Raw genomic sequence first — 10,370 nt, 5'->3', positions numbered from 1 at the left:
ATCATTCTATCAGCAGACAGACAGACTGATGTGGAGCTACTGTTCTCCATCATTCTATCAGCAGACAGACAGACTGATGTGGAGCTACTGTTCTCCATCATTCTATCAGCAGACAGCACTCTGATGTGGAGCTACTGTTCTCCATCATTCTATCAGCAGACAGCACTCTGATGTGGAGCTACTGTTCTCCATCATTCTATCAGCAGACAGCACTCTGATGTGGAGCTACTGTTCTCCATCATTCTATCAGCAGACAGACTGATGTGGAGCTACTGTTCTCCATCATTCTATCAGCAGACAGACTGATGTGGAGCTACTGTTCTCTATCATTCTATCAGCAGACAGACAGACTGATGTGGAGCTACTGTTCTCCATCATTCTATCAGCAGACAGCACTCTGATGTGGAGCTACTGTTCTCCATCATTCTATCAGCAGACAGCACTCTGATGTGGAGCTACTGTTCTCCATCATTCTATCAGCAGACAGCACTCTGATGTGGAGCTACTGTTCTCCATCATTCTATCAGCAGACAGCACTCTGATGTGGAGCTACTGTTCTCCATCATTCTATCAGCAGACAGCACTGATGTGGAGCTACTGTTCTCCATCATTCTATCAGCAGACAGCACTCTGATGTGGAGCTACTGTTCTCCATCATTCTATCAGCAGACAGCACTCTGATGTGGAGCTACTGTTCTCCATCATTCTATCAGCAGACAGCACTCTGATGGGAGCTACTGTTCTCCATCATTCTATCAGCAGACAGCACTCTGATGTGGAGCTACTGTTCTCCATCATTCTATCAGCAGACAGCACTCTGATGTGGAGCTACTGTTCTCCATCATTCTATCAGCAGACAGCACTCTGATGTGGAGCTACTGTTCTCCATCATTCTATCAGCAGACAGACTGATGTGGAGCTACTGTTCTCCATCATTCTATCAGCAGACAGACTGATGTGGAGCTACTGTTCTCCATCATTCTATCAGCAGACAGACTGATGTGGAGCTACTGTTCTCCATCATTCTATCAGCAGACAGACTGATGTGGAGCTACTGTTCTCCATCATTCTATCAGCAGACAGCACTCTGATGTGGAGCTACTGTTCTCCATCATTCTATCAGCAGACAGCACTCTGATGTGGAGCTACTGTTCTCCATCATTCTATCAGCAGACAGACTGATGTGGAGCTACTGTTCTCCATCATTCTATCAGCAGACAGCACTCTGATGTGGAGCTACTGTTCTCCATCATTCTATCAGCAGACAGCACTCTGATGTGGAGCTACTGTTCTCCATCATTCTATCAGCAGACAGACTGATGTGGAGCTACTGTTCTCCATCATTCTATCAGCAGACAGACTGATGTGGAGCTACTGTTCTCCATCATTCTATCAGCAGACAGCACTCTGATGTGGAGCTACTGTTCTCCATCATTCTATCAGCAGACAGACTGATGTGGAGCTACTGTTCTCCATCATTCTATCAGCAGACAGACTGATGTGGAGCTACTGTTCTCCATCATTCTATCAGCAGACAGACTGATGTGGAGCTACTGTTCTCCATCATTCTATCAGCAGACAGACTGATGTGGAGCTACTGTTCTCCATCATTCTATCAGCAGACAGCACTCTGATGTGGAGCTACTGTTCTCCATCATTCTATCAGCAGACAGACTGATGTGGAGCTACTGTTCTCCATCATTCTATCAGCAGACAGACTGATGTGGAGCTACTGTTCTCTATCATTCTATCAGCAGACAGACAGACTGATGTGGAGCTACTGTTCTCCATCATTCTATCAGCAGACAGCACTCTGATGTGGAGCTACTGTTCTCCATCATTCTATCAGCAGACAGCACTCTGATGTGGAGCTACTGTTCTCCATCATTCTATCAGCAGACAGACTGATGTGGAGCTACTGTTCTCCATCATTCTATCAGCAGACAGACACTGATGTGGAGCTACTGTTCTCCATCATTCTATCAGCAGACAGCACTCTGATGTGGAGCTACTGTTCTCCATCATTCTATCAGCAGACAGCACTCTGATGTGGAGCTACTGTTCTCCATCATTCTATCAGCAGACAGACTCTGATGTGGGCTACTGTTCTCCATCATTCTATCAGCAGACAGACTGATGTGGAGCTACTGTTCTCCATCATTCTATCAGCAGACAGCACTCTGATGTGGAGCTACTGTTCTCCATCATTCTATCAGCAGACAGACTCTGATGTGGAGCTACTGTTCTCCATCATTCTATCAGCAGACAGACTGATGTGGAGCTACTGTTCTCCATCATTCTATCAGCAGACAGACTGATGTGGAGCTACTGTTCTCCATCATTCTATCAGCAGACAGACTGATGTGGAGCTACTGTTCTCCATCATTCTATCAGCAGACAGACTGATGTGGAGCTACTGTTCTCCATCATTCTATCAGCAGACAGCACTCTGATGTGGAGCTACTGTTCTCCATCATTCTATCAGCAGACAGCACTCTGATGTGGAGCTACTGTTCTCCATCATTCTATCAGCAGACAGACTGATGTGGAGCTACTGTTCTCCATCATTCTATCAGCAGACAGACTGATGTGGAGCTACTGTTCTCCATCATTCTATCAGCAGACAGCACTCTGATGTGGAGCTACTGTTCTCCATCATTCTATCAGCAGACAGACTGATGTGGAGCTACTGTTCTCCATCATTCTATCAGCAGACAGACTGATGTGGAGCTACTGTTCTCCATCATTCTATCAGCAGACAGCACTCTGATGTGGAGCTACTGTTCTCCATCATTCTATCAGCAGACAGACTGATGTGGAGCTACTGTTCTCCATCATTCTATCAGCAGACAGCACTCTGATGTGGAGCTACTGTTCTCCATCATTCTATCAGCAGACAGCACTCTGATGTGGAGCTACTGTTCTCCATCATTCTATCAGCAGACAGCACTCTGATGTGGAGCTACTGTTCTCCATCATTCTATCAGCAGACAGCACTCTGATGTGGAGCTACTGTTCTCCATCATTCTATCAGCAGACAGACTGATGTGGAGCTACTGTTCTCCATCATTCTATCAGCAGACAGACTGATGTGGAGCTACTGTTCTCCATCATTCTATCAGCAGACAGACTGATGTGGAGCTACTGTTCTCCATCATTCTATCAGCAGACAGCACTCTGATGTGGAGCTACTGTTCTCCATCATTCTATCAGCAGACAGCACTCTGATGTGGAGCTACTGTTCTCCATCATTCTATCAGCAGACAGCACTCTGATGTGGGAGCTACTGTTCTCCATCATTCTATCAGCAGACAGCACTGATGTGGAGCTACTGTTCTCCATCATTCTATCAGCAGACAGACTGATGTGGAGCTACTGTTCTCCATCATTCTATCAGCAGACAGACTGATGTGGAGCTACTGTTCTCCATCATTCTATCAGCAGACAGCACTCTGATGTGGAGCTACTGTTCTCCATCATTCTATCAGCAGACAGCACTCTGATGTGGAGCTACTGTTCTCCATCATTCTATCAGCAGACAGCACTCTGACTGATGTGGAGCTACTGTTCTCCATCATTCTATCAGCAGACAGCACTCTGATGTGGAGCTACTGTTCTCCATCATTCTATCAGCAGACAGACTGATGTGGAGCTACTGTTCTCCATCATTCTATCAGCAGACAGCACTCTGATGTGGAGCTACTGTTCTCCATCATTCTATCAGCAGACAGCACTCTGATGTGGAGCTACTGTTCTCCATCATTCTATCAGCAGACAGCACTCTGATGTGGAGCTACTGTTCTCCATCATTCTATCAGCAGACAGCACTCTGATGTGGAGCTACTGTTCTCCATCATTCTATCAGCAGACAGACTGATGTGGAGCTACTGTTCTCCATCATTCTATCAGCAGACAGCACTCTGACTGATGTGGAGCTACTGTTCTCCATCATTCTATCAGCAGACAGACTGATGTGGAGCTACTGTTCTCCATCATTCTATCAGCAGACAGACTGATGTGGAGCTACTGTTCTCCATCATTCTATCAGCAGACAGACTGATGTGGAGCTACTGTTCTCCATCATTCTACCAGCAGACAGACTGATGTGGAGCTACTGTTCTCCATCATTCTATCAGCAGACAGCACTCTGATGGGGAGCTACTGTTCTCCATCATTCTATCAGCAGACAGCACTCTGATGGGGAGCTACTGTTCTCCATCATTATATCAGTAGACAGCACTCTGATGGGGAGCTACTGTTCTCCATCATTCTATCAGCAGACAGACTGATGTGGAGCTACTGTTCTCCATCATTCTATCAGCAGACAGGACTGATGTGGAGCTACTGTTCTCCATCATTCTATCAGCAGACAGCACTCTGATGTGGAGCTACTGTTCTCCATCATTATATCAGTAGACAGCACTCTGATGTGGAGCTACTGTTCTCCATCATTCTATCAGCAGACAGACTGATGTGGAGCTACTGTTCTCCATCATTCTATCAGCAGACAGCACTCTGATGTGGAGCTACTGTTCTCCATCATTCTATCAGCAGACAGCACTCTGATGTGGAGCTACTGTTCTCCATCATTCTATCAGCAGACAGCACTCTGATGTGGAGCTACTGTTCTCCATCATTCTATCAGCAGACAGCACTCTGATGTGGAGCTACTGTTCTCCATCATTCTATCAGCACTCTGATGTGTAGCTACTGTTCTCCATCATTCTATCAGCAGACAGCACTCTGATGTGGAGCTACTGTTCTCCATCATTCTATCAGCAGACAGACTGATGTGGAGCTACTGTTCTCCATCATTCTATCAGCAGACAGCACTCTGATGTGGAGCTACTGTTCTCCATCATTCTATCAGCAGACAGCACTCTGATGTGGAGCTACTGTTCTCCATCATTCTATCAGCAGACAGACTGATGTGGAGCTACTGTTCTCCATCATTCTATCAGCAGACAGCACTCTGATGTGGAGCTACTGTTCTCCATCATTCTATCAGCAGACAGCACTCTGATGTGGAGCTACTGTTCTCCATCATTCTATCAGCAGACAGACTGATGTGGAGCTACTGTTCTCCATCATTCTATCAGCAGACAGCACTCTGATGTGGAGCTACTGTTCTCCATCATTCTATCAGCAGACAGACTGATGTGGAGCTACTGTTCTCCATCATTCTATCAGCAGACAGCACTCTGATGTGGAGCTACTGTTCTCCATCATTCTATCAGCAGACAGCACTCTGATGTGGAGCTACTGTTCTCCATCATTCTATCAGCAGACAGCACTCTGACTGATGTGGAGCTACTGTTCTCCATCATTCTATCAGCAGACAGACTGATGTGGAGCTACTGTTCTCCATCATTCTATCAGCAGACAGCAGACTGATGTGGAGCTACTGTTCTCCATCATTCTATCAGCAGACAGACTGATGTGGAGCTACTGTTCTCCATCATTCTATCAGCAGACAGACTGATGTGGAGCTACTGTTCTCCATCATTCTATCAGCAGACAGCACTCTGATGTGGAGCTACTGTTCTCCATCATTCTATCAGCAGACAGCACTGATGTGGAGCTACTGTTCTCCATCATTCTATCAGTAGACAGACTGATGTGGAGCTACTGTTCTCCATCATTCTATCAGCAGACAGACTGATGTGGAGCTACTGTTCTCCATCATTCTATCAGCAGACAGACTGATGTGGAGCTACTGTTCTCCATCATTCTATCAGCAGACAGCACTCTGATGGGGAGCTACTGTTCTCCATCATTCTATCAGCAGACAGCACTCTGATGTGGAGCTACTGTTCTCCATCATTCTATCAGCAGACAGCACTCTGATGTGGGAGCTACTGTTCTCCATCATTCTATCAGCAGACAGCACTCTGATGTGGAGCTACTGTTCTCCATCATTCTATCAGCAGACAGCACTCTGATGTGGAGCTACTGTTCTCCATCATTCTATCAGCAGACACCACTCTGATGTGGAGCTACTGTTCTCCATCATTCTATCAGCAGACAGACTGATGTGGAGCTACTGTTCTCCATCATTCTATCAGCAGACAGACTGATGTGGAGCTACTGTTCTCCATCATTCTATCAGCAGACAGACTGATGTGGAGCTACTGTTCTCCATCATTCTATCAGCAGACAGCACTCTGATGTGGAGCTACTGTTCTCCATCATTCTATCAGCAGACAGACTGATGTGGAGCTACTGTTCTCCATCATTCTATCAGCAGACAGACTGATGTGGAGCTACTGTTCTCCATCATTCTATCAGCAGACAGCACTCTGATGTGGAGCTACTGTTCTCCATCATTCTATCAGCAGACAGCACTCTGACTGATGTGGAGCTACTGTTCTCCATCATTCTATCAGCAGACAGCACTCTGATGTGGAGCTACTGTTCTCCATCATTCTATCAGCAGACAGCACTCTGACTGATGTGGAGCTACTGTTCTCCATCATTCTATCAGCAGACAGACTGATGTGGAGCTACTGTTCTCCATCATTCTATCAGCAGACAGACTGATGTGGAGCTACTGTTCTCCATCATTCTATCAGCAGACAGACTGATGTGGAGCTACTGTTCTCCATCATTCTATCAGCAGACAGACTGATGTGGAGCTACTGTTCTCCATCATTCTATCAGCAGACAGACTGATGTGGAGCTACTGTTCTCCATCATTCTATCAGCAGACAGACTGATGTGGAGCTACTGTTCTCCATCATTCTATCAGCAGACAGCACTCTGACTGATGGGAGCTACTGTTCTCCATCATTCTATCAGCAGACAGACTGATGTGGAGCTACTGTTCTCCATCATTCTATCAGCAGACAGACTGATGTGGAGCTACTGTTCTCCATCATTCTATCAGCAGACAGCACTCTGATGTGGAGCTACTGTTCTCCATCATTCTATCAGCAGACAGACTCTGATGTGGAGCTACTGTTCTCCATCATTCTATCAGCAGACAGCACTCTGATGTGGAGCTACTGTTCTCCATCATTCTATCAGCAGACAGCACTCTGATGTGGAGCTACTGTTCTCCATCATTCTATCAGCAGACAGCACTCTGATGTGGAGCTACTGTTCTCCATCATTCTATCAGCAGACAGACTGATGTGGAGCTACTGTTCTCCATCATTCTATCAGCAGACAGACTGATGTGGAGCTACTGTTCTCCATCATTCTATCAGCAGACAGCACTCTGATGTGGAGCTACTGTTCTCCATCATTCTATCAGCAGACAGACTGATGTGGAGCTACTGTTCTCCATCATTCTATCAGCAGACAGCACTCTGATGTGGAGCTACTGTTCTCCATCATTCTATCAGCAGACAGCACTCTGATGTGGAGCTACTGTTCTCCATCATTCTATCAGCAGACAGCACTCTGATGTGGAGCTACTGTTCTCCATCATTCTATCAGCAGACAGCACTCTGATGTGGAGCTACTGTTCTCCATCATTCTATCAGCAGACAGCACTCTGATGTGGAGCTACTGTTCTCCATCATTCTATCAGCAGACAGCACTCTGATGTGGAGCTACTGTTCTCCATCATTCTATCAGCAGACAGACTGATGTGGAGCTACTGTTCTCCATCATTCTATCAGCAGACAGCACTCTGATGTGGAGCTACTGTTCTCCATCATTCTATCAGCAGACAGACTGATGTGGAGCTACTGTTCTCCATCATTCTATCAGCAGACAGCACTGACTGATGTGGAGCTACTGTTCTCCATCATTCTATCAGCAGACAGCACTCTGATGTGGAGCTACTGTTCTCCATCATTCTATCAGCAGACAGACTGATGTGGAGCTACTGTTCTCCATCATTCTATCAGCAGACAGACTGATGTGGAGCTACTGTTCTCCATCATTCTATCAGCAGACAGACTGATGTGGAGCTACTGTTCTCCATCATTCTATCAGCAGACAGCACTCTGATGTGGAGCTACTGTTCTCCATCATTCTATCAGCAGACAGCACTCTGATGTGGAGCTACTGTTCTCCATCATTCTATCAGCAGACAGCACTCTGATGTGGAGCTACTGTTCTCCATCATTCTATCAGCAGACAGCACTCTGATGTGGAGCTACTGTTCTCCATCATTCTATCAGCAGACAGACTGATGTGGAGCTACTGTTCTCCATCATTCTATCAGCAGACAGCACTCTGATGTGGAGCTACTGTTCTCCATCATTCTATCAGCAGACAGCACTCTGATGTGGAGCTACTGTTCTCCATCATTCTATCAGCAGACAGCACTCTGATGTGGAGCTACTGTTCTCCATCATTCTATCAGCAGACAGCACTCTGATGTGGAGCTACTGTCCTCCATCATTCTATCAGCAGACACACTCTGATGTGGAGCTACTGTTCTCCATCATTCTATCAGCAGACAGCACTGATGTGGAGCTACTGTCCTCCATCATTCTATCAGCAGACAGACTGATGTGGAGCTACTGTTCTCCATCATTCTATCAGCAGACAGCACTCTGATGTGGAGCTACTGTTCTCCATCATTCTATCAGCAGACAGCACTCTGATGTGGAGCTACTGTTCTCCATCATTCTATCAGCAGACAGCACTCTGATGTGGAGCTACTGTTCTCCATCATTCTATCAGCAGACAGACTGATGTGGAGCTACTGTTCTCCATCATTCTATCAGCAGACAGACTGATGTGGAGCTACTGTTCTCCATCATTCTATCAGCAGACAGCACTCTGATGTGGAGCTACTGTTCTCCATCATTCTATCAGCAGACAGACTGATGTGGAGCTACTGTTCTCCATCATTCTATCAGCAGACAGCACTCTGATGTGGAGCTACTGTTCTCCATCATTCTATCAGCAGACAGCACTCTGATGTGGAGCTACTGTTCTCCATCATTCTATCAGCAGACAGCACTCTGATGTGGAGCTACTGTTCTCCATCATTCTATCAGCAGACAGCACTCTGATGTGGAGCTACTGTTCTCCATCATTCTATCAGCAGACAGCACTCTGATGTGGAGCTACTGTTCTCCATCATTCTATCAGCAGACAGCACTCTGATGTGGAGCTACTGTTCTCCATCATTCTATCAGCAGACAGACTGATGTGGAGCTACTGTTCTCCATCATTCTATCAGCAGACAGACTGATGTGGAGCTACTGTTCTCCATCATTCTATCAGCAGACAGCACTCTGATGTGGAGCTACTGTTCTCCATCATTCTATCAGCAGACAGACTGATGTGGAGCTACTGTTCTCCATCATTCTATCAGCAGACAGCACTCTGATGTGGAGCTACTGTTCTCCATCATTCTATCAGCAGACAGACTGATGTGGAGCTACTGTTCTCCATCATTCTATCAGCAGACAGCACTCTGATGTGGAGCTACTGTTCTCCATCATTCTATCAGCAGACAGACTGATGTGGAGCTACTGTTCTCCATCATTCTATCAGCAGACAGCACTCTGATGTGGAGCTACTGTTCTCCATCATTCTATCAGCAGACAGCACTCTGATGTGGAGCTACTGTTCTCCATCATTCTATCAGCAGACAGCACTCTGATGTGGAGCTACTGTTCTCCATCATTCTATCAGCAGACAGAACTCTGATGTGGAGCTACTGTCCTCCATCATTCTATCAGCAGACAGACTGATGTGGAGCTACTGTTCTCCATCATTCTATCAGCAGACAGACAGACTGATGATGGGAGCTACTGTTCTCCATCATTCTATCAGCAGACAGCACTCTGATGTGGAGCTACTGTTCTCCATCATTCTATCAGCAGACAGCACTCTGATGTGGAGCTACTGTTCTCCATCATTCTATCAGCAGACAGCACTCTGATGTGGAGCTACTGTTCTCCATCATTCTATCATCAGCAGACAGCACTCTGATGTGGAGCTACTGTTCTCCATCATTCTATCAGCAGACAGCACTGATGTGGAGCTACTGTTCTCCATCATTCTATCAGCAGACAGCACTCTCCATCATTCTATCAGAGACAGCACTGACTGGAGCTACTGTTCTCCATCATTCTATCAGCAGACAGACTGATGTGGAGCTACTGTTCTCCATCATTCTATCAGCAGACAGACTGATGTGGAGCTACTGTTCTCCATCATTCTATCAGCAGACAGACTGATGTGGAGCTACTGTTCTCCATCATTCTATCAGCAGACAGACTGATGTGGAGCTACTGTTCTCCATCATTCTATCAGCAGACAGACTGATGTGGAGCTACTGTTCTCCATCATTCTATCAGCAGACAGACTGATGTGGAGCTACTGTTCTCCATCATTCTATCAGCAGACAGCACTGATGTGTAGCTACTGTTCTCCATCATTCTATCAGCAGACAGACT

The sequence above is a fragment of the Oncorhynchus keta genome, chromosome 35 (assembly GCF_023373465.1).
Source record: "Oncorhynchus keta strain PuntledgeMale-10-30-2019 chromosome 35, Oket_V2, whole genome shotgun sequence".
Taxonomy (NCBI): Eukaryota; Metazoa; Chordata; class Actinopteri; order Salmoniformes; family Salmonidae; genus Oncorhynchus; species Oncorhynchus keta.
The sequence above is the reverse complement of the archived record's forward strand: the minus strand, read 5'-3'. Positions refer to the sequence as shown.